Raw genomic sequence first — 22,500 nt, 5'->3', positions numbered from 1 at the left:
CACCTTTCAGACCTTTTATACTTTCGATTTCATTTTCAGCACTGAATGACCTCACAGTTCCCAGTGCTTGGCTCCTGGCCTAAATCTTATATTCTAATTCTAATACCATTAGGTAATGGTGTTGACAGTGTATGGAAATGGTTTGTTTATTCCAAAGTCTCTTGAAGCCAGTCTTAGATATGCAAGTGTTTTGTAAAGCCGAAAGGTATATGTATATATATATTTATATATGTATGTGTATACATACATACATACATATATATATGTATGTATGTATATATATATATATATATATATATATATATATATATATATATATATATATATATATATATATATATATATAAAAACTCTTTATAAAGGATTTGAGTAAAATGGTATGAAGGGTTTGCAATGCAATACTGATATTAAAAGACTAAGATACTGTGTTTTTGCCAATGAAAGCCGTTAATAAAATATGGATGTGTTAGTTACAAGATGATAACAGGACTTGAATGTTCAAATGTATTATTTACTCATTTTTAAAGTGTGTGAAAAGTCAGTTACTGGTTCATTATCAATTCAAGTCCAGCTTGCTGCATCGCTGGTCTTCCGAGCGTGGCCATGACTTGGATAGGTGACCGCAAGCTATTACGAGGTTGAGGTCTTGAGAGACATGAGGTCTCGTCGTTAAAATGAATGGGAGCGATTAGAAGAGGTCAGTCAGTCTCTCGTGTTTTCCTGGAGTGCTGACGCTGACACTGACGCTGCTGACTCACCAGCATCTTCTTTATCTCCGCCTCGCGGTGTGCTGAATCATCAGAGATATTGTCAAGAGAGATTAATCAGCACGCGTGTCCTGATCTGTTTGATTGCTATATTTCATCAAGCATATAGATATTATATCTATCTATCTATATACTGTATATATATATATATATATATATATATATATATATATATATATATATATATATATATATATATATATATATATATATATATATATATATATATATATATATATATATATATATACAGATATACAGAGGTGGGGCGTGCCGGGACACAGACAAACAAGTATAAACTTTACCTTGTACTCCTTAGTTTTGTGCACTTTTCCACCTCCATTTGTACCCACATAATATTTCGCATTTTGTATAGCATCTGTCCTCCTTGCAGAGTAAACAACTCCCTAAGGAAGGCCGTGACGAAGTAAAGGCTCTAGACTTTAAATATTAGCGAACTGTGATTACTTAAGGAGTCTTGGGCCGTAAATGCTCTTTTGTCGGTGCGGGCAAATACAGTGGCTCTCTCTGTCTCTCTCTGATATATATATATATATATATATATATATATATATATATATATATATATATATATATATATATATATATATATATATATATATACCATATGTGATAAATGAAATCATTACAAAAGTGATAATAATCATATATAAAAGTATAATAATCATATATATATATATATATATATATATATATATATATATATATATATATATATATATATATATATATATATATATACATATACATACACACATACATATACATAGGCTACATACATACATACAGTGTGTGAGTATAGATACCCAATATTGTAGACCCTTTATTGTACCTCATTAGTTGTGCTTGTTAAATTAGTGAATTTTTATAAGAACCATCGCAGCGGCAAATGAAGTTATTTATGCATGGTCATTCATAACTAAGCCTTGCTTGCGAAATCCCGCAAATGACGACGTAGGAAAAATGAATGGCTGAGAGTTTTTGCAATTCATAATAACTTATATATTTTCACTCTCTCCATGCAAGAATCCATGTATAAACGTAGGCTGTAGAATGTAAGCTTTTGTATATACGACGTTTAAAATATGTTATTAATAAGTATGCACGACGCACGGCGTGCATTAAAGCACTTGCGTCAACAGTGTAATTATATACGTCAGTTAAAATCTGCACGTAGTATTCCCTTTGGGTATTTTAACTGTGAAGCGGGTTTGTTAGCATTATTCATTTAAGGTTTTATTGTAAAAAAAGTAAAGTTTTATTTACTTTTATTTAGTTCGTGTAAACAGCTTTTTAGTTTTCCGTAAAAGAAAACTATTGAGATGGCTTTTTGTCTGTCCGTCCGCCCTCAGATCTTAAAAACTCCTGTGGCTAGAGGGCTGCAAATTGGTACCTTGATCATCCACCCTCCAGTCATCAAACATAGCAAATTGCAGCCCTCTAGCCTCAGTAGTTTTTATTTGATTTAAGGTTAAAATTAGCCATGATCGTGCGTCTGGCAACGATATAGGATAGACCACCACCGGGCCGTGGTTAAAGTTTCATGGGCCGCGGCTCATACAGCATGATACCGAGACCACCAAAAGATAGATCTATTTTCGGTGTCCTTGATTATACGCTGTACAGAAAACTCGATAGCGCTGAAGAAACTTCGGCACATTTTTTACTTGTTTGTTTGTGCGTCCGCCCTCAGATCGTAAAAACTACTTAGGCTAAAGGGCTGCAAATTTAAGGTTAAAGTTAGCCTTGATCATGCGTCTGGCACCGCTGTAGGTACTAACAACTCAGGCCACCACCGGGCTGTGGCTGATAGTTTCATGGGCCGCGGCTGAGAGTTTCATACAGCATTATATGCTGTACAGAAAACTCGATTGCACCGAAGAAATTTGGGCGCATTTTTTGGGGGGCGGGGGGAATTAGGATATAATAGATATGCATCATTTATTCATCCATTATATTGTGATTCTGTGCACGGTAGGTATATAATTCTTTTTTAATTGGTTGTTGTAATGGAGATATTCATTATGGCGTTATGCAGCAGATATATTTTTTGTATATTTATGGAATGTGTTCGACAGAGTTGATAATAAATCAGTGATGCATTACAGCCCTTATTTGCTTTTGAATGATCGACCTAGTTTTGTGTCAATATTTGGTGGATTTTGATAATTCGAGAGCTCAAGAATTCTATTTTTCCTGTCGTCAAAGGAAATATGCTTTTGATTAAAATGTGTAAATGCGATGTAATTAAAAATGTGTAAATGTCTAAATACGTATGTAGTTAAAAATCTTATAAAATATATACATATGTAATACTCGTACAATACGTTTTAATCCCATTTTATTTAGATTCGAAATAGTGGGACGAATCAAATTAATTTTGTGATAATGGTTCACTTGCACGTTATTTGAGCGCTGCTGCTTCTCTCTTTATTGATTGAATTAACGTCTCTCTCTCTCTCTCTCTCTCTCTCTCTCTCTCTCTCTCTCTCTCTCTCTCTCTCTCTCTCTCTCTCTCTCTCTCTTGTTCGTGTTTTTACAGTATTCAGCCTGTTCACTAATTTGCTTCAATAAACATTATCGTTTCTATGTTTGTATACCCTTGTATATACATATATACACACGCACACAGTATATACATATTATAAACTCTTATGATTTATAGTACTGATAGATGTAATTATTCACTTTTCATTTTAATATAGTTATGTCAAAGTTCCCGAAATATTTAATTAAACCACAAAAAGTGATGCTTGGTGTGTATTATTATTATTATTATTATTATTATTATTATTATTATTATTATTATTATTATTATTATTATTACGTATTCTATCCTGCCCTTGGAACATCTCATCTTTCCAAACGTTTAGTGGAAATACTCGCTTTCTATCGGTTGCTCGGATTTGCTGATAACCTCTTATCTACCGGATGTGAAGATAACACGAACCTGCAATATTTTCATTATCAGGGCGAAAAAAAATTGAATTATTTGTTGTTGTCATTTTTTGGGGGGGTCAGTTTAGCACGTTTGTTCTTATATTGGCTGTTGGGTCTTTGTTTCTGTTTTTACTTCCTGCTTGTACTGTTTATGTAAGTTTATTTGTTTGTACTTAGGTTTTTTAAATAATTTATAGAGATGGAATTATGCGCGTTGGTTTAAATGTGATACCGTTTTGTCATTAGATTTTTGTTCTTTTACCTATTTACTCTGAGGTTTTCATTATTATTATTATTATTATTATTATTATTATTATTATTATTATTATTATTATTATTATTATTGTACACTGCGAAAATTATAAAATCAAAATGTAAATAAAGAAAAGCAAAGATGAGATATCAGGTTGATGATAAGCAAATAAATTTATCACTATAAATGTAATGTTAAATATGTGCCACATTCATAACAAATGAGTGAATAATGCTATCGACACTCATTAGCTACTTATATCTCATGCTGAATTATTAAACATATTGATTGCTGGGTGTACAATTTCATTTTAGTAATTTTTGCTTAATCTACCTTGTGAAGGCATTATATTATACTTTAAAGTCATTCCTTATTTACCTTTTGCTGTATAATGGCCATTCCTTATATGCTATTGGCATTCCCTATTGATTTAAGTCATTTTGTGCTTTGCAAGCTTATGACATTTTTGCTAGTTCTAGAGGGAAGTGTGCTAATAATAATAATAATAATAATAATAATAATAATAATAATAATAATAATATATAATAATAATAATAATAATAATAATAATAATAATAATAATAATAATAATAATAATAATAATAATAATAATAATAATAATAATAATAATAAATGAATCAAAATCCAGAATCAAAACTCATAGTAGAGTTTTTATATCTGATAATGACGTGGACTGGTATTTTATATAAGTAAATTATCATACATTTGGAAGAAGAGAAATTGCCCAGACGATGACTCAGTCCTAATGTTCTTTACTCCCGGCACATAAATTCTAACTTGGGAAAAGCCTAATTGGAGTCATAATTTTTATCGAAAAATCCTTCCTTATTTTTATGGATAAGTAAGTATAGATTATAGAGGCGAATTGCATTGAAAAAATATTTTTTGCTTTCACACTAAAGCATGATTATTTTTTAATGGCTTTATTGTTTTTATGTAGAATGTGATTCCTTTCATAGTTTTACTGAGTTAACGTGTCTTGTAGCAAATTATTAATTTGATGATTTTAAATAACTATTTGATAATATTAACATTAACAATAGCGTTAGTGATTAATAACCGCCACCTGTCAATGAAATAAAAAAATATATTAAAAACAGAAAATCAACCACATACTTCAAACAAACCGACTCATCTGGTTCCACGAATTTAAGCGCAGTTGGCCAATGTTAGACTCCGTTGGCGCGCGCGCGCTGGCGAGGGACTTTTTTTTTTCTTCTTTTTTTGTATCGCACGTGGTTTGTAATCTCGTGGGACGAAGACAAACCTCGTCATCACGTGGGGAAGCGGAGGCTGCTTATTCTCGCGGAATCATGAGTTTGATGGTAGTAGGAAACTTTGTGCGTATAGAGAAGTCGATTCAAGGTTCTATTTAGTCTCCTGGTAGAATTAGGGTCGCCTTCTGGGGTCTTAGCTTTGCATGTAATCGATAAGTGTGGTTGTTTATTATTATTATTATTATTATTATGTTATTATTATTATTAGTGTATTGTGAATTTTAGGAAATGGATTATAATTATTATTATTATTATTATTAAAAGATAGAAAGGCCTCTGATAAACGCTAGTTTTGGCGATGTATTAGTAAGAAATGTATTATATTTTTATTATTATTTCCACTAAAATATTGACTCTTGGTTTGATTTTGACAATGTAAGTGTTAATCAGGTTATGAGTTTTCGATATGCTACCCTTGGAGACTACCCCTTGTTTTGATCATTAAAGAAATTTCCAATATTGCCATCAGTGGTTTGGAAAAAATTTCAACTCGAAATCTGGTTATCCTAAAATAAATGAAGGTCTGCACTCAGTTTCAAAAAAAGGTCAGTTACATTTATGATAGGACTTAGGTCCTTCAAAGAAATAGATTCTTGGAGGGCATATTATTATAGGGCATGAAGTCCTTCAAAGAAATAGATTCTTGGAGGATATATTATTATAGGACTTGAGGTCCTTCTGAAGAAATAAATTATTGGAGGATATATTATTGTAGGACGTGAAGTCCTTTTACGAAATAGATTCTTGGAGGATATATTATTATAGGACTTGAAGTTCTTCTAAGAAATAGATTTTTGGAGGATATTATTATAGGACTTGAGGTCCTAAGAAATAGATTCTTGGAGGATATTATAGGAATTGAGGTCCCTCAAAGAAATAGACTCTTGGAGGATATTCTTATAGGACTAGAAGTCCTTCTAAGAAATAGATTCTTGGATGATATTATTATAGGACTTGAGGTTTCGATTAAACTATTTATAGCTCTTTTTATAGTAGAACTTGAGAGCTCCATCTATAGGAACTTTTTTTAGGTTATTCTATAGAATGACTTATGCCCCTTATATAAAATAAATTTTGGGAATATTTGGTAGTGGGACTTGAGGTCATGATGTAAAAGTTACTGATTGTACCTTTTGAAGCAGCTCTGATTTATTTTGTAATGCTTTATTCCATTGTCAGTATTTTTACTTTGTTTTTTACCCAAATCATCCTCATTATTGCTATTAACATCTGTCTGGTATTTTTATCAATGTAATAAGATTTGATAATAGAAATAATTTATTATTATTATTATTATTATTATTATTATTATTATTATTATTATTTTTTGTTGTTGAACTAAAACACTCAAACCTCCCCATAGAAAACAGGCTCCACACAGAAAGACCCAGTGTTCTCATTATTGCTTCATTAAATATGCATTTTATTTGCCTGTTTGCAGTGAGATTGAACGCTCTCCTTTGATCGTGGATTAGTTAAAGTAGAGGGTGGAGTGGGGGCAGAGTTTTGGATGTCATTATGAAGGGGATTATGGGTTCAGTAAGAGAATTGGTGATAGGAGGGGTTGAGGAGGCTTTGATGTATTGGGAAGTGCCATTCCATTCAAGGGGATTTTGGATTGGGTGGGGGCGGGGTTGAGGTAAGATTGATGCATTTTAGAAGTCCTAGGACATCTTTGCATGGTTATCTGGAAAAAAATCAATATAGTTCATTAACGTCTGACCCAAAATATACTACAGAGGCCTCCCCCCCCCATTCATACAACAGTCAAATAGAGTTCAGCTGTAAAATAAACCTCCATTGCGTTGAAAAATGTCAACAAATTAACTTGAGATCTCAAATATGACAGTTCGCGTATTTAAAAAAACTAAATTGGAGAATAAATTATATTATATATATATATATATATATATATATATATATATATATATATATATATAAATATATAAATAATATATATATATGTATATATATATATATATATATATATATATATTATGTATATATATTTGTACTTGTGATTATATTTATTCTTTATATATATATATATATATATATATATATATATATATATATATATATATATATATATATATATATATATATATCTAAATATATTTTTTCCAGTTTGTATTTTTTTATCAAGTTTCAAAGGTCGATACTGATCTGTTATCAGTTTGTTTATTTTTCATTATCCCAAATTCATCAACAATTCACTCTTTAAGGCACATATAAAAGCAAGCATATGTCGGTGTTTATGAAATCCCGTGCAATTACTTGAATGATTAGTGAAGCAAACACGATCAGTTGAGATATGATTCAGAGAGCTCGCAGATACCGTTTATATCATATTATATTTGGAAGAGGCTGGGCGGTTTCTCGTGATATTCTGTAATACGCCAAGATATGGCTCATAGAGCTTGCATATACCGTTTATGTCATATATTGGAAAGGTGCTGGCCTGTTTTTCAAAAGATTGCTTAATCCGCCATCATCAGTAAAACTGGCAATTTGAGACTGCCAGGGGGACACTGGAAATCTGATATGACCGACAAGTCATTCTTAGGAGCCGTTCTTACGCGAATCTCTTCTACCTCATTTTGAGATTCAGTTGGAGTGCGCTCACGAGCCCGCACTATAGCCGCTCTCTCTCTCTCTCTCTCTCTCTCTCTCTCTCTCTCTGTGTTTCAGTATGAGAGGATGTGCCTATATGCAGTCTTTAATTTCATTTTAATTCATTCATCATTGTACCGAATGATCTGTCGGGTCTTAGCGCTTGGCCTCAGGCCTGGACCTAATATTTTAATCTAATCTCTCTCTCTCTCTCTCTCTCTCTCTCTCTCTCTCTCTCTCTCTCTCTCTCTCTCTCTCTCTCTCTCTCTCTCTTGCCCCTGTATGCTTTTGGAAGAGTGATAGCTGCCAGAGTTCGTATTGGGGTACAGTCCTCCAGAGTACACGTGGAATTGCGTTTTAATATATTTTTATATTTATTAATTTGTTTCTTTTTAATAAGTGGTTTATCTTTCTGCATTTCCCTTTACCTTCACTTCTTCCTAATGAACACCATATTCTATTAATTTATTGTTTCTTTTTAATAAGTGGGATCTCTTTCTGTATTTCTCTTTACCTTCACTTCTTCCTAATGAACACCATATTCTTTGGAAGCTTGAATTTCGAGTCAGTGGCTCCTGTGGGCTTGTTCCATATGATTAGGGTTCATCTTCTGAATAATAATAATAATAATAATAATAATAATAATAATAATAATAATAATAATAATATATGTTCCAGCGGATACGCCCACCAGACTCTCGATGCAGGGGGAAGCTAACGAGGTGGACTGACCCCTTCCATCCCGTGGCAACAACCATTTCCAGTCCCTCCAACGTCGTTATTCCACACCCACATATTCCTTATAAATAATCAAACGCACTGCTTTAAGAGCAAGAGCCCGTGCTAGCAGTTACCTAGCTTAATATACAACAACAAACTGTTCACATTCATCAGTGATTAGGATTGAAGTATTGGCTGTCGAAATAAATGGTTTTGTTGTTATTGAAGAATTGGAATTCGAAATGAATGGTTTTGTTATGTTAATATTGTTATTTATGGGCCTTTTATACTTCATTCGACAGTGCTAGATTAAAGCAAAAAATAAATTCATTGGCTTGGAAATAAAGTCGAAACCGGTCAGGACCTACACCCCGTCTCTTATTTTTCACCTGTGGTAACGTGTGATAAATGAATCACGTACAAAAGTGGTTATAATCATATATATGTATATATATATATATATATATATATATATATATATATATATATATATATATATATATATATATATATATATATATATATATGCTTCAGCAGAAACTCTGAGATTAAGATAGCTGTGTTCTGGTGAATTTTGCCTTTTCATTGATCTTATAACATATGTTTTATTTGACTTCGGATTTTATTTGTACTTGGATTTATACTCCTTACTCTATGTTTCGGTAATATTGTCTCATCTCCCCTCCAGGAAGAACCCGTAGTTTAGCTCTCTTTATGCATATATGTGTATTTCAGTTTTATGATACTTATTTTTCTCTCTCTCTTTTGCAGTTGGATATCAAGATGAAGAGGGACAATCGTCTGTCCGAGTGAGAGGACTCAGACTTTGACCAGAAGGTAAGTGTAGTGATTAATGTGACATTTGTATATAATATCTGTAGATAAATATTGTGTATATTGTACACCAGTAGAGATGTATGGCTGTACATACAAGAAAGATATATTCAAAAGGAAATACACTGAATAATGCCAGTGTAGATGTGAAATACTAGAATCTGTGTATGTGTGTGAGAGAGAGAGAAATGCACGGTAGGATTCAGCAGGATTGTAAACCCCGTAGGATATCTTTGCATTGACATTCATCCTTGTTTTACGTAATAGAATGAAAGACCGGTATCACCGTAGTCTCTCTCTCTCTCTCTCTCTCTCTCTCTCTCTCTCTCTCTCTCTCTCTCTCTCTCTCTCTCTCTCTCTCCTACCAGTATATCTTCTTTAAATTGTAAATGAATTTCGAAACGTCAAGCTTTTTTAATCACGAAAAATGTATATAAAAAATGCAGAAGCTATCGCTTGATTTTCTATTTCTTTCTTCCGATTGGTTTGTTTGTGTTTAGTTTAAAAAACTCTATTTTCATCATACATAAATATACTTGATAACTTGCTTAATGCTGAGCCTGCTAATGAATGCTTAGCTCTCAAGGGGGTAATTGAACTTTTCCTATCACTTATACTGTGCTGTGTTATCTTAAAAGGGACTCTTATCGAATACCGTTTATACAGGTGTGTAGTACTCATTAATTTGTTGAACGGCTCACAGATGTAAAGGAGGGGGAGAGAGAGAGTAGTAGTAGAGCCTACAGGTGTGTTTAGCTAATAACAGGTGTGCTCAAATTACCCTGTACGCTACACTTGTACAGTAGATTAATCTCGGCGTAACTCTGATACGCGAGGAATATGATAAAACTGTTTGCTTTGGTATCAGTAGTGTATTATTATTATTATTATTATTATTATTATTATTATTATTATTATTATTATTATTAATTAACAGAATAATAATTCCACTGAATGGAATGTTTATGTTAAAAACGAAGACGGAAAATATCAAAGAAGTAACATTGTTAAACAGGGAAAGAAAGAAAATAACAGAGAAGTAACATGGATAAACAGGGAAAGAAAGAAAATATCAAAGAAATAACGTAGATAAACAGGGAAAGAAAGAAAATAACAAAGAAATAACATAGACAAACAGGGAAAGAAAGAAAACGACAAATAAATATGGATGAACAGGAAAAGAAAGAAAGAAAATAGCAAAGAAATATTGATAAACAGGCAAGGAAAGAAAATAAAAAAAAATAACATGGATTAACAGAGAAAGAAAGAAGCAAACAGAGTCAAATAAATGCAGATAGATGAACAAGCAGACAATTATATAAAACTGTAGGTAAGAAAAACTAAGGCATTGGTGCGCGGGCACTTGAAAGTACTGTTGCAGATTTTGTTGAACAAGTGAGAATTGGCATCAGTATTGCTGTCTTCATTAAGATGTGAAGATATCGGTTGTCTCTGTTTGCGAATTTAAGCAGAGACTATCGGCTGGTCTTAGGAGAGAGAGACAGTTCCTCGTTGGATGAGTCGGTAGAGTTGTCGGCTAGCACTCTGCTAGACCCGAGTTCGAGTCTCCGGCCAGCCAATGAAGAATTAGAGGAATTTATTTCTGGTGATAGAAATTCAGTTCTCGGTATAATGTGGTCCGGATTCCACAATAAGCTGTAGGTCCCGTTGCTAGGCAACCAATTGGTTCTTAGCCACTTAAAATAAGTCTAATCCTTCGGGCCAGCACTAGGAGAGCTGTTAATCAGCTCAGTGGTCTGGTTCAACTAAGGTATACTTAGAAGAGAGAGAGAGAGAGACTGCTCGTGAATGGTAATATATAAATGAAAATGAATTTGTGTGAATTTGTGTCTTTGCATTAAGTACTTTTTTTTTTACCTATTTTTGTCTATTTAGTATCATATAGTATTAAGATTGTTGCTACTAGGACACTAATACTTATAATGTAAGTGTGATTTGAGACCGAAAACTTAAGTAGTGCCAATTACAGATACATCCAAACCCTGACCTCACTTACAGGGTTGTTTATGATAACACGCGTAGCTCTGGATCCTAATCGTCGTCTTCGACTTGAGAGAGAGAGAGAGAGAGAAGAGAGAGAGAGAGAGAGAGAGAGAGAGAGGTCCTCTTTCTCCTAAAATGTAATCCTTTGTTACGCGTCCTAAGGCACAGTCCTCGTAACCAACACATTCACAAACAAACAAACTTGAGCAAAAACATATTACAAAAACATATTATCTTCCAATTCTTCAGGGTTGAGTTTTTATTAGTGTTATGCCCATAAACATTTTATAGGGTAAATCACTATTATTATTATTATTATTATTATTATTATTATTATTATTATTATTATTTATAGTCAGTAACATGGGAGGGTTACATATTTATTGTTATTAGCCTATACCCATAATTTTGTCGGGTAAACAACAATCATTATTATTATTATTATTATTATTATTATTATTATTATTATTATTATTATTTACAATCAATAACAATGGAGGGTTAAGTTTTTTATTGTACCGATAATAATTTTACCAGATAACTATTATTATTATTATTATTATTATTATTATTATTATTATTATTATTATTATTATTATTATCCGCAGTCAATAACGTCAAACCACCAACGGAGGGGGAAATCATGTCGCCGGGATATACAATTTCTCAATCTTGCTTTGGTCACGACTCTCTCTCTCTCTCTCTCTCTCTCTCTTCCTCTGTCATCATCATGTTACAGCTGTTATTACAGGCTCTTATTTTGTTCCTTTTCTTTGTCCCGTTCGCGAGAAGCATTGTCTTCGCGCAGTTGCTGCTGCCGGCCCTTAGGATGTGTGTGTGTGTGTGTGCTTTTGTTTGGCGTCTTTCCTTTTGCGCGCTTGTGTTTGTTCCTTGTTAATTTGGTTCTGGTTTATTTCCGGCTTGTGCTTTTGTTCTTTTGTTTAGAAGACTTTTTTTTTGTGTATGGTGAATGGGTTTGTTTTGTTTTTTGCTCTCTGCGAGGAAGCAGACATTTTATGTATGTGTATGTATCTGTTGATCTGTTTACATGTATTCTGTACACATACATTGTTTATATATACACATACACATACATACTTACATACATATACTTTTCTATATATATATATATATATATATATATATATATATATATATATATATATATATATATATATATATATATATATATATATCTACAGAAGTACACGCTCTTCACATATAATATATGTGTGTATATGTATATATATATATATATATATATATATATATATATATATATATATATATATATATATAGAGTGTATGTGTGTGTATCAAATGAGGTGATACATATACAGTATGTGCCATAAACGTTTATACAATGCATAGATTAAGCAAGTATCGAACAGGTTATTATCCCCACCATTCTTAACCTCGAAAGTCTGCTATGCCGTTGTTCTTGCTCTTGTTGTTGTTTTCTTTGTTGTTGTTAATGTTGTTCTCTGGAATCTTGTATTTGACAGCCTTGGCTAAGCTGACAGTGAGTCACTGAGAGAAATTTATTTCCGTTGAGTGAGTGTGACTCGCCAGCACCTGGCAAAGTGCTCTCTCTCTCTCTCTCTCTCTCTCTCTCTCTCTCTCTCTCTCTCTCTCTCTCTCTCTCTCTCTCTCTCTCTCTTTTTACATTGGTTTGTTTCTTGCAGAACGGAAATTGAAGAATTGATATTTTTATTTTGTATTTCTCTAGTGTTTAACCCTCTCTCTCTCTCTCTCTCTCTCTCTCTCTCTCTCTCTCTCTCTCTCTCTCTCTCTCTCTCTCTCTCATCGTTTTTCTATTTGGTGCATTTCTCATGGGACTGTGGGTCGGAGGATTGGTTATTTTATTCCTGTGGCTTTTTTGATTCGCTCTTTCTTTGCGTAATCTTTCTTCTCTTTCTTCTTCTGATTTTCTTGCTCCTCCCTCTTCTTTCAGTTTGTTGTTTCTTTGTTTCTTTATAGTTCTTCCATTTGGGTTGTTTGCTATTTGTTTGTTTCGGGTTTTGATTTTTGTGCCGAAGACAAAGGCTTGGAATCCTTTGTATGTCATCGTTTTATTTTTTTATTTTTTAAGCTTTTATTTATTTATTTATTTTCTTTCATGCACCTTTCTTTCCTGGCTCTATAACATATGACTGTTTTATTTCAGTGTTTCCTCATATGTTACAAATGATTTATGATTATGTCTCCTTTATTCTCCTTTATTCTTTTTTTTTTTTTAGCTCATTGTTGAATAACAAATCACTGTTTTAATATCCTTTGAAACATTGTTTCCTTTAACGTATAAAATAAAAATAGTTTTAAAAGATCGACCATTTTGTGCCTTACACCATATTAGTAATTTGAAAATCCATTTTTCAACTTTCAGTGTATTTTTTTACATTTAAAATTGCCTGCTTCCCTTTTTTTACATTTTCATTTATTTTTTATGTGCTTGTGTCGTGCCTTGCGTATTATTATATTCCTATACTTGAAGTCAAGTCGATTTTACGATCACATTTATGTTGTTAGTTTAATTTTTACTTGTTCTGGCTGATCTTTGCCCATAAAAACGTCAATAAACATTACTTGAATTTGTAACAATGTTCGTTTTACCAAGTCTCCTTCGTTTTATGAACATTAAAACCAGCACTTCCTGGAACCTTTTACTCTCATAATAAAGACTTGACGCGTCTCTCACACATGGACTTAAAATCTCTTGAAACTTAAAATCTCCTAAAATCTCGCTTTTACAATCGACTTCCCATTAACAGCAAAACCGCCCCCATTCAGAGACGGTCCCGAATTCCAGCGAACCCCGCTACAATAAACGAGACCATTTGATGGGTTACAAATTGTTTTATTAAGTTGGCCACGGTAGGTTGAGCCCTTACAGTGGGCTGCATTATAGTTACAGATACTAGACAGGAATTCTGATTGAGTTTTTTTTTTTATTTATTTTTTCAAATTGACATGGAATTAAAAGTAGAATTGTATGACGCGGTGGTTTGCGAATGTAGTTATTCACAGTGGATTGCAGAAAAACGTTTTTGTTTTTTATTAATTTTTTTATAGACTGATTCGGAATTGAATGCAAACTTGATGAAATCCATGGTTTAAACGGGACTTACTTGTAGGCACGGATGATTTATATAAGAATGTAATCTATTTCATTTTTATGCATTTGTGAAAATTGCCATATATTTTTTTGGAGGGGTTACTGATAATTTACTTTAATTTTCTTTTTATAATCTGGTGAGATAACTATATTTTTAGGATTTTAGAAGTATAACGTTGAATAAGTGTCGAAAGTATATTGTGTATCTGCCCAACACTTGAATGTTCTTTTACTTTCTCCTCTCTCTGTTAAGGTACTTGGAAGCTGGTTCTATTCTGTCCCACACATACACAGCAGGCTGTCAGTTCAGGACCTTGTGATCATATATATATATATATATATATATATATATATATATATATATATATATATATATATATATATATATATATATATATATATATATATATATATATATGTGTGTGTGTGTGTGTGTACATTTATAATTACAGATTAATCTCTCTCTCTCTCTCTCTCTCTCTCTCTCTCTCTCTCTCTCTCTCTCTCTCTTTATATATATATATATATATATATATATATATATATATATATATATATATATATATATATATAGAGAGAGAGAGAGAAAGAGAGAGAGAGAAAGAAGAAAGAAAAGGGGGGGGGGAGCAAATCTGGATTAATTTGTGTTGAGCTCAAAATCCGATGGCTTCCATTAAACCTACAGAGGCCCTCCGGAAATTAGTGCTTTTGTGAGCCGTATCCGGTGTGTGATTACTCTGTTGCGGTTGTAGAACCGGTTGTTACAACCCCAGTTCGCGGAACAGATACGTCTTCTCTTTGTGGAACTCTACTTGCGGCACCGGCGCGTGGAACCGGTTTTTTTTTTTTATTTCGTGTTTGGAACCAAATTAGGAAAATTGCTTTTTATGTTTTTTCGTGTGTGAGAACCGGTGTTTGCACGTTCATCTCGTTCCGTTAGTACGAATTAGCCGTTGCATTTTGGTCACGTGGAACCGGTGTTAAATCATCGTTGCCATGAACCGGTATGTTTTCCTTGTATGAAATCAACGCAATAACTCAATCACGTGTAACCGGTTTTGTCATCCCGTTGCCAAGTACTGAGGCGTTGACGCGACTGATACGCATCTTGCTAATTGGCACACAGCACTGATTAGTTGATCTGGATCTTTCCTAGATAGTGACCGCCCCCAAGGGTTTTCGGGGGTCGTTTATGTTTTTACTCTAATCCCCATCGGGCTTGTTACTAAACACGCCGCAAAGGTGGCTACATACCGGGTTATAAACCCGTGGCGGTCACTATCAAGGAAAGATCCGTTGATCTTGTATAGAACCTTAAACATTTTCGTTTGCCGAGCTTGTGTAGGGTCCTTGTTTAGAACAGTTGCCCAGTTTGTTTATAGAAGCAGTACTGTAGCATACGCGTTTTAATAAGTAATCCAAGTGCTGAACCGATGCTGTATATTGTCGTTCGAAGCTACAGAAATGGTTCTGTAATGGTTCCCTGGCAACTTTCGTACTTACAACAGTTCTTGTGACTTCAGACAAAAGAACTGTTATAACATCGTTGTGTAGAGACTGTAAAATTGATAGCTTCATAAAAGAAAGTGCCCGTTGCTTTCATTAAAGGGGAAAAAAACATTATTGGGAAATACTACCGACTTACATATTCAGAACCAGTCAGTTACAGTGTATGAAGATTTTAAAAATGTCTTTCATAATCGTTATACATGATCATTAATTATTTCTTTATTTTGTGAAGAATTAATTAGAAATATTCTCTTCTGGAGCTTAAGTTAATTCTGTTCATTACATGATTAATGCCGTCATTATTTTGATTGATAGATGGACTTGGTGTAAGCTGAATTAATAACTTTACCTTTTTTTCGTCATGGAATGGAGGTTATTATATTGTGTGTTTTTGTTCATAAATATATACATGTGGGTACTTATGCACGCACATACGCATACTCACACAAACAGCTAGCGACAGAGCCGACGGGGTTATGAAAAGTGCATTTACTCGTTATTTACTTTTAGTTTTCTGAAAAGAAAACTATTGTGCCGGCTTTGTCTGTCCGTCCGCACTTTTTCTGTCCGCCCTCAGATCTTAAAAATTACCGAGGCTAGAGGGCTGCAAATTGTTATGTTGTTCATCCACCCTCCAATCATCAAACATACCAAATTGCAGCCCTCTAGCCTTAGTAGATTTTATTTTATTTAAGGCTAAAATTAGCCATAATCGTGCGTCTGACAAAGATATAGAACAGGCCATCACCGGGCCGTGGTTAAAGATTCATGGGCCGCTCCTCATACAGCATTATACCGAGACCACCGAAAGATAGATCTATTTTCGGTGGCCTTGATTATACGCTGTTTGTAGACTTCGCAAAATTTTTGAGACATGCTGGGAAAATTAGAGTTTGATAGGGGCACTTTTGACTCTGTTGGATGTATATTTTTTTATTTCATACCTTTTAGTATTCGTAACAAATAAATAATGTATACAAATGAAAAATAAAAATTTCATAGACTTTCCATGAAAGTTGAGAGGTTTGTTCTGTGACACTGAATTCATGAAACAGAATATTTCTTTGTCAGATGGGTACCGTTAATATAGTATGAGGCATCTTTTTGCTGCTTACTGTATAAATGTGTGTCTCTTTTTCCTATATCCTAGCATGCCACCCTAATTCTTACGTACCCTAAAATACATCCCCTTGCATCTTTCCCCTCCCTTCTATTCACATATAAGGGTTTCTCTACATTAACAGCAACCCCCATCCTCCCCCCTCCCCCCTTCAGGTAACCCTATTCTGGTCTCTTACTCCGGTGTGTCACTCTCCTCCTTAAATGGCGATTGGATCTATCTGTCTGTCTATCAGCCGGTCTGTTCTATCTATCAATCTATTCTGTCTATCTGTAGCGCGTCAGGCCAACATGAAGATCTTCAAGTTCTCTCTCTCTCTCTCTCTCTCTCTCTCTCTCTCTCTCACTTTCCAGTCTCATTTAAGACTACTACCCGAAGCTTCACGTCCTTGGTCACTGAATCTCTCTCTCTCTCTCTCTCTCTCTCTCTCTCTCTCTCTCTCTCTCTCTCTCTCTCTCTCTCTCTCTCTCTCTCTGAATACCCGAAAGTTCATGTCCTTGGTCACTGAATCTCTCTCTCTCTCTCTCTCTCTCTCTCTCTCTCTCTCTCTCTCTCTCTCTCTCTCTTTTTCCAGTCTCATTTAAGACTACTGCCCGAAGCTTCACGTCCTTGGTCACTGAATCTCTCTCTCTCTCTCTCTCTCTCTCTCTCTCTCTCTCTCTCTCTCTCTCTCTCTCTCTCTCTCTCTGAATACCCGAAAGTTCATGTCCTTGGTCACTGAATCTCTCTCTCTCTCTCTCTCTCTCTCTCTCTCTCTCTCTCTCTCTGTTTCCAGTCTCATTCAAGAGTACCCGAAGCTTCACGTCCTTGGTCACTGAACCTACCGTTACCTGCAACGGTCGTGATGCATTGCTGATTTGCAAGCTATCAAGACTGATTGATCCGTTGGGCGCTGAAACTACGCGTTATGGGAAGACGGTTTTGTCAATAGGGCGACTTCCGCATTCGGTCTGAACCTTATGTAATATGGATGGATCGCGCGGGATCACCGTGAGTTTGTTTGCCGTTTCTGGGTATTCACTTGCTTTTATACATTTATTTATTTATTTATTTTTATTTTTTTTTTTGGTGCGTATATGTTGGTATCCATATTTTGTGCATGCACGTAGAAGATAAGTATGTGTATGGGTGTGTGTGTATGTATGTATGTATTTATATATATGTTTGTATGTATATCTATATACATATATAAATAAATAAATATACATACTTATAGAGTGCATGCAAATATATATATATATATATATATATATATATATATATATATATATATATATATATATATATATATATATATATATATATATATATGCATATATATATATATATATACGTATTTGGATATATATATATATATGTATGTATATAATCTTCTCGAACAAAAGTTGTCACTGAGAAAGCCTGAGACCCAAGAGGAAGGATATGAAGAAATTCCGCTGACGCCCGTTAGCAGGGCTCGAACCCGCATCCGGATTGTCATGACAAGGTCGTGTTACCCACCTGACATACTTATCAGGTGAAAAGTGACCAGTAGATTTTGTGTACACACACATACATATATAAATATAAGTGTGTGTGTGTGTGTGTATTGTGTATCTGTGTGTGTGTATATATAAAAAAGTGATCTGTAGATTTTATGCTCATATATGTGTATGTGCGTGTGTGTGTTTGTGTGTCTCACACACACCTATGTGTAGAGAGAGAGAGAGAAACTCTCATAAAGTTTTCAGTCCAGAGGTATTCGCTCACATGATTTCCATCACATGAATATAAATGCATGTCGTGGCCCAGGATCGGATGGACGAGAGATGCATTGTGAGCGATTATTTTCTATTTTTTTTGTTTTATCATTTCAAGGAAAAGTTTAATAGAGTATTTCGTAGAATTTGTTCATTTGTTTATGTCAGTTGCTTTAATCGAATGGGGCGTATGTTATTTTCTTTATGTTTTTGTTTGGTGTTTTTACTTTTTATTTATCTTTATTTGTTTATCACCGTATTATTGAGTCGGCTGTTATTTTGATCATTGTTATTGTTTGATGTTGTTGTTATTGTTGATGATGACGTAGGCCTATGCATAAGATAATCATTGCATTTGCTTATGACACAATTATTTGAATTATATGTGAATTTTTTCTACCAGCTGTTTTATATGCCCATATTATCAAGTTTGTTTTAAAATGATAGATCCCCCGTGTACTTGGGAGACTCGAAACGAGAAATTATGTGCAAGAGAGAGAGAGAGAGAGAGAGAGAGAGAGAGAGAGAGAGGCGAATAGAGTGAAATAGAATTCCACTGGTTTCTCCGAATTGAGAGAGAGAGAGAGAGAGAGAGAGAGTCCATTTTCGGTTTCCACGAACGAAGAAAGGCTGTAAAAAAAAAAAGTGCGCAACCATCCAGGGAGAAGTTGCCTTTTGTCTTAAAAAAAAGTTTTCTTATATTTTGGGTATTGGCGTTTCCGTTGCCTAAGATGACTGACGTTGGTAATACGCAGCCCGCGTCGAGGTAATTGGTTTTTGCATAGAAGTGATGTATCTTTTATAAACTCTCAGTGGAACTGATTTCGTAAATTTCATCTGTCAGATTTTGATTTGCAATTTGCATAAATTGCAGCCACCCTCTTATGTTTGTCTAGCTTACACGACTTTGTTACGGTTGACGGGTAAGTTATATTTTATTAGAATCAAAGCTTTTCCCTTAAAAGTGTTGGCTCATTTTATACTTTCCGTTCTCACAAGTCTTCTGGAGTGAGATTACGGGCCCCACGCCCTTTTCCTACCTTGCTGGGATCCATTACACTTGACCGAGGACACGGAAATTGAGATTGAGAAACAACTAAGTACTTGATTCGCTGTTTATGTTTTAGAGGCCTAATGGATTGTCTCCCTACTGGGATCGATTGTGGGATTGACTGGGTACCGTGGTTATCAGTATGCCATTTCCCATTATTGGTGATTTTGAAAAACAAAAGAAGTGCAAACACAAACTTACATAGTTTGTGCATATATATATATATATATATATATATATATATATATATATATATATATATATATATATATATATATATATATATATTTTGAAAGTTAATTTATATTAACACATAACTCTCACTCTTTGTTTCTGTTAAGAACAAGTTACAAAACTCTCTCTCTCTCTCTCTCTCTCTCTCTCTCTCTCTCTCTCTCTCTCTCTCTCTCTCTCTCTCTCTCTCTCTCTCTCTCTCTCTCTCCAGAACGAACGAAACTCCGCACTTACCACTACATGAAATCTTATTTGGAAAGGTGACGTGAGAGGAATAAAAATCAATGGCGCAATGCATATATTCCGTATATTAGTATTGACTTTTAGCCTCTCTCTCTCTCTCTCTCTCTCTCTCTCTCTCTCTCTCTCTCTCTCTCTCTCTCTCTCTCTCTCTCTCTCTCTCTCTCTCGTGAATGTTTTACACTTTTTTTTCTGGAATAAAGGTTTCTCTTATATAAACACTCAATGAAGTAGGCTTTTTGGAAAACTGCATCTCCCCCTCTCTCTCTCTCTCTCTCTCTCTCTCTCTCTCTCTCTCTGAGATGTTTTTATTGTGTATATTTCTCTGGAATTGTCTTTATTAGGGGTGGGTCCCTGTCTCCTCCTCTCTTCTCTCCTTTGGCGGCTTCCCAAGAGAGCCACGTCACTTCCAGACCTCCTCCTCATTTTCCAGAATTCCTTGCCCGATGTTTTTATTCCTTAGGAAATCCTTGATGGCTTTCGGTTTCTGGAATCCTTGTCCCTTCGGCTCTACTCTCTCCTAGTGATTCTCGATTTCTGGAATCCTTGTGTCTTGTTTGTGTTCCTTCTGGAATATGGTGTACGGTTTTTGAATTTGGATGATCTTTCCAGTGATTGAATTTAATTGCGTTTCAGGGTCTCCAGTACGAAGTCATTAACCTCATGCAGAGACTTCATTCTCTTCGGAATTCTTGCCGGTCGTTTTCCAGGTTTCCAGAAACTTCGTATTCTTTTGATGGCCGTTCTTTTTGTTTCCAGTATCCATCTGGAAGGTCGTTAACCTTTTCGAAATCCTTAACGGCCTCACTTATGGGTTTTAGGAATTCTTGAAGAAGGTCTTGACTATTTTCAGTGTCCTTGATGGTCTTTCCTTCAGTTTCCAGTAGTCTTCTGGAAGGTCTTTACCAATTTTAAAAACCTGGATGGTCTGTGTTCTGGCTTCTGGAATCTGGTTTTAGGAATCCTTGAGGAGGGTGTTGATTATTTACAATGTCCGTGATGGTATTTCTTTCATTTTCCAGGATTCTTCTGAAAGGTCTTTACCAATTTTAAAATCATGTATGGTCTGTGTTTTGGCTTCTGGAATCTGGTTTTAGGAATTGTTTAAGAGGGTGTTGATTATTTACAATGTCCGTGATGGTATTTCTTTCATTTTCCAGGATTCTTCTGGAAGATCTTTACCAATTTTAAAATCCTGGAAAGCCTGTGTTTGGGTTTCTGGAATCCACTTGTAATGTCTTTACTCCGGCCAAAATCTTTAAGGGTAATCCCTTTCGGAAATCCGTATTGATAATAGTTTGGGGTTCCAAAATCCTTCCTCAACACATTCCCTCCTTTCGTAACCCAGGTGGTGGTTTCCCCAGTGATTCTGAAGTCCTTGATTAAATATAGGAAATTCATCAGGGTCGGATGTCACCAGATAATTTGGATTTCGTCAGCAGCCGTTTGTCTACTTTGGAAAGTGTTCCTGATGTGAATCTGAATCACGTCTTTTTGTAGTTCTCTAATTGGCCCTGCTGACGTTTCTAGGAAATAGATTGTGCTGGAAAGTTGGGCATTTCCGGAATAATGCGACGTATGATGGCTTATTCTGTTGATATTTAATGTTATAGTGTACAAGACGTATAATTGCGCTTATTATTTAAAATATGCACAGTGTATTTATAGAAGAGGCCGAGAAAATAAATAGCTTACTGAGCTCTTTAAAAAAATCAAGCTTCTACTAGGTGACCACCGAATAGAAATAAAATTCTAATTGGATAGTAGCTCTAAATTTCTTCGCGTTCAGGAACTACTAAAATAGCAGCTAGCTTTAGTTGAAAAAAATGTCATAACATAGTATCTATGAAAAGAAGCAACTGCATTAGTGAGAGGTATTTATCTGACCAAATATCTATCAGACTGCCAGATAAAAAATTTATGCATCTATAAATATGTGTATACATACATACATACATACATACATACATACATACATACATACATACATACATACATACATAAAACCATTGATCAGTCGCAGAGACGTAGGTCTAGTGCTG

The 22,500-nt window shown here is 34.4% G+C and overlaps 1 protein-coding gene across 2 annotated transcripts in view; it reads left to right on the top strand.

Annotated features, from left to right (window-relative positions):
- LOC136853053 (uncharacterized) overlaps positions 1-22,500 on the top strand; it is a 524,065-nt gene that overhangs the window by 362,434 nt on the left and 139,131 nt on the right. For both annotated transcript variants that reach the window (XM_067128283.1, XM_067128284.1), the window contains one exon: positions 9,384-9,449. The gene's annotated coding sequence lies outside the window, so the exon portion shown is untranslated. The remainder of the gene's footprint in view (positions 1-9,383; positions 9,450-22,500) is intronic.

The sequence above is a fragment of the Macrobrachium rosenbergii genome, chromosome 26 (genome assembly GCF_040412425.1).
Source record: "Macrobrachium rosenbergii isolate ZJJX-2024 chromosome 26, ASM4041242v1, whole genome shotgun sequence".
Classification (NCBI taxonomy): domain Eukaryota; kingdom Metazoa; phylum Arthropoda; class Malacostraca; order Decapoda; family Palaemonidae; genus Macrobrachium; species Macrobrachium rosenbergii.
Note: the sequence above shows the minus strand (reverse complement) of the source record. Positions and strands in the feature narration are given on the sequence as shown.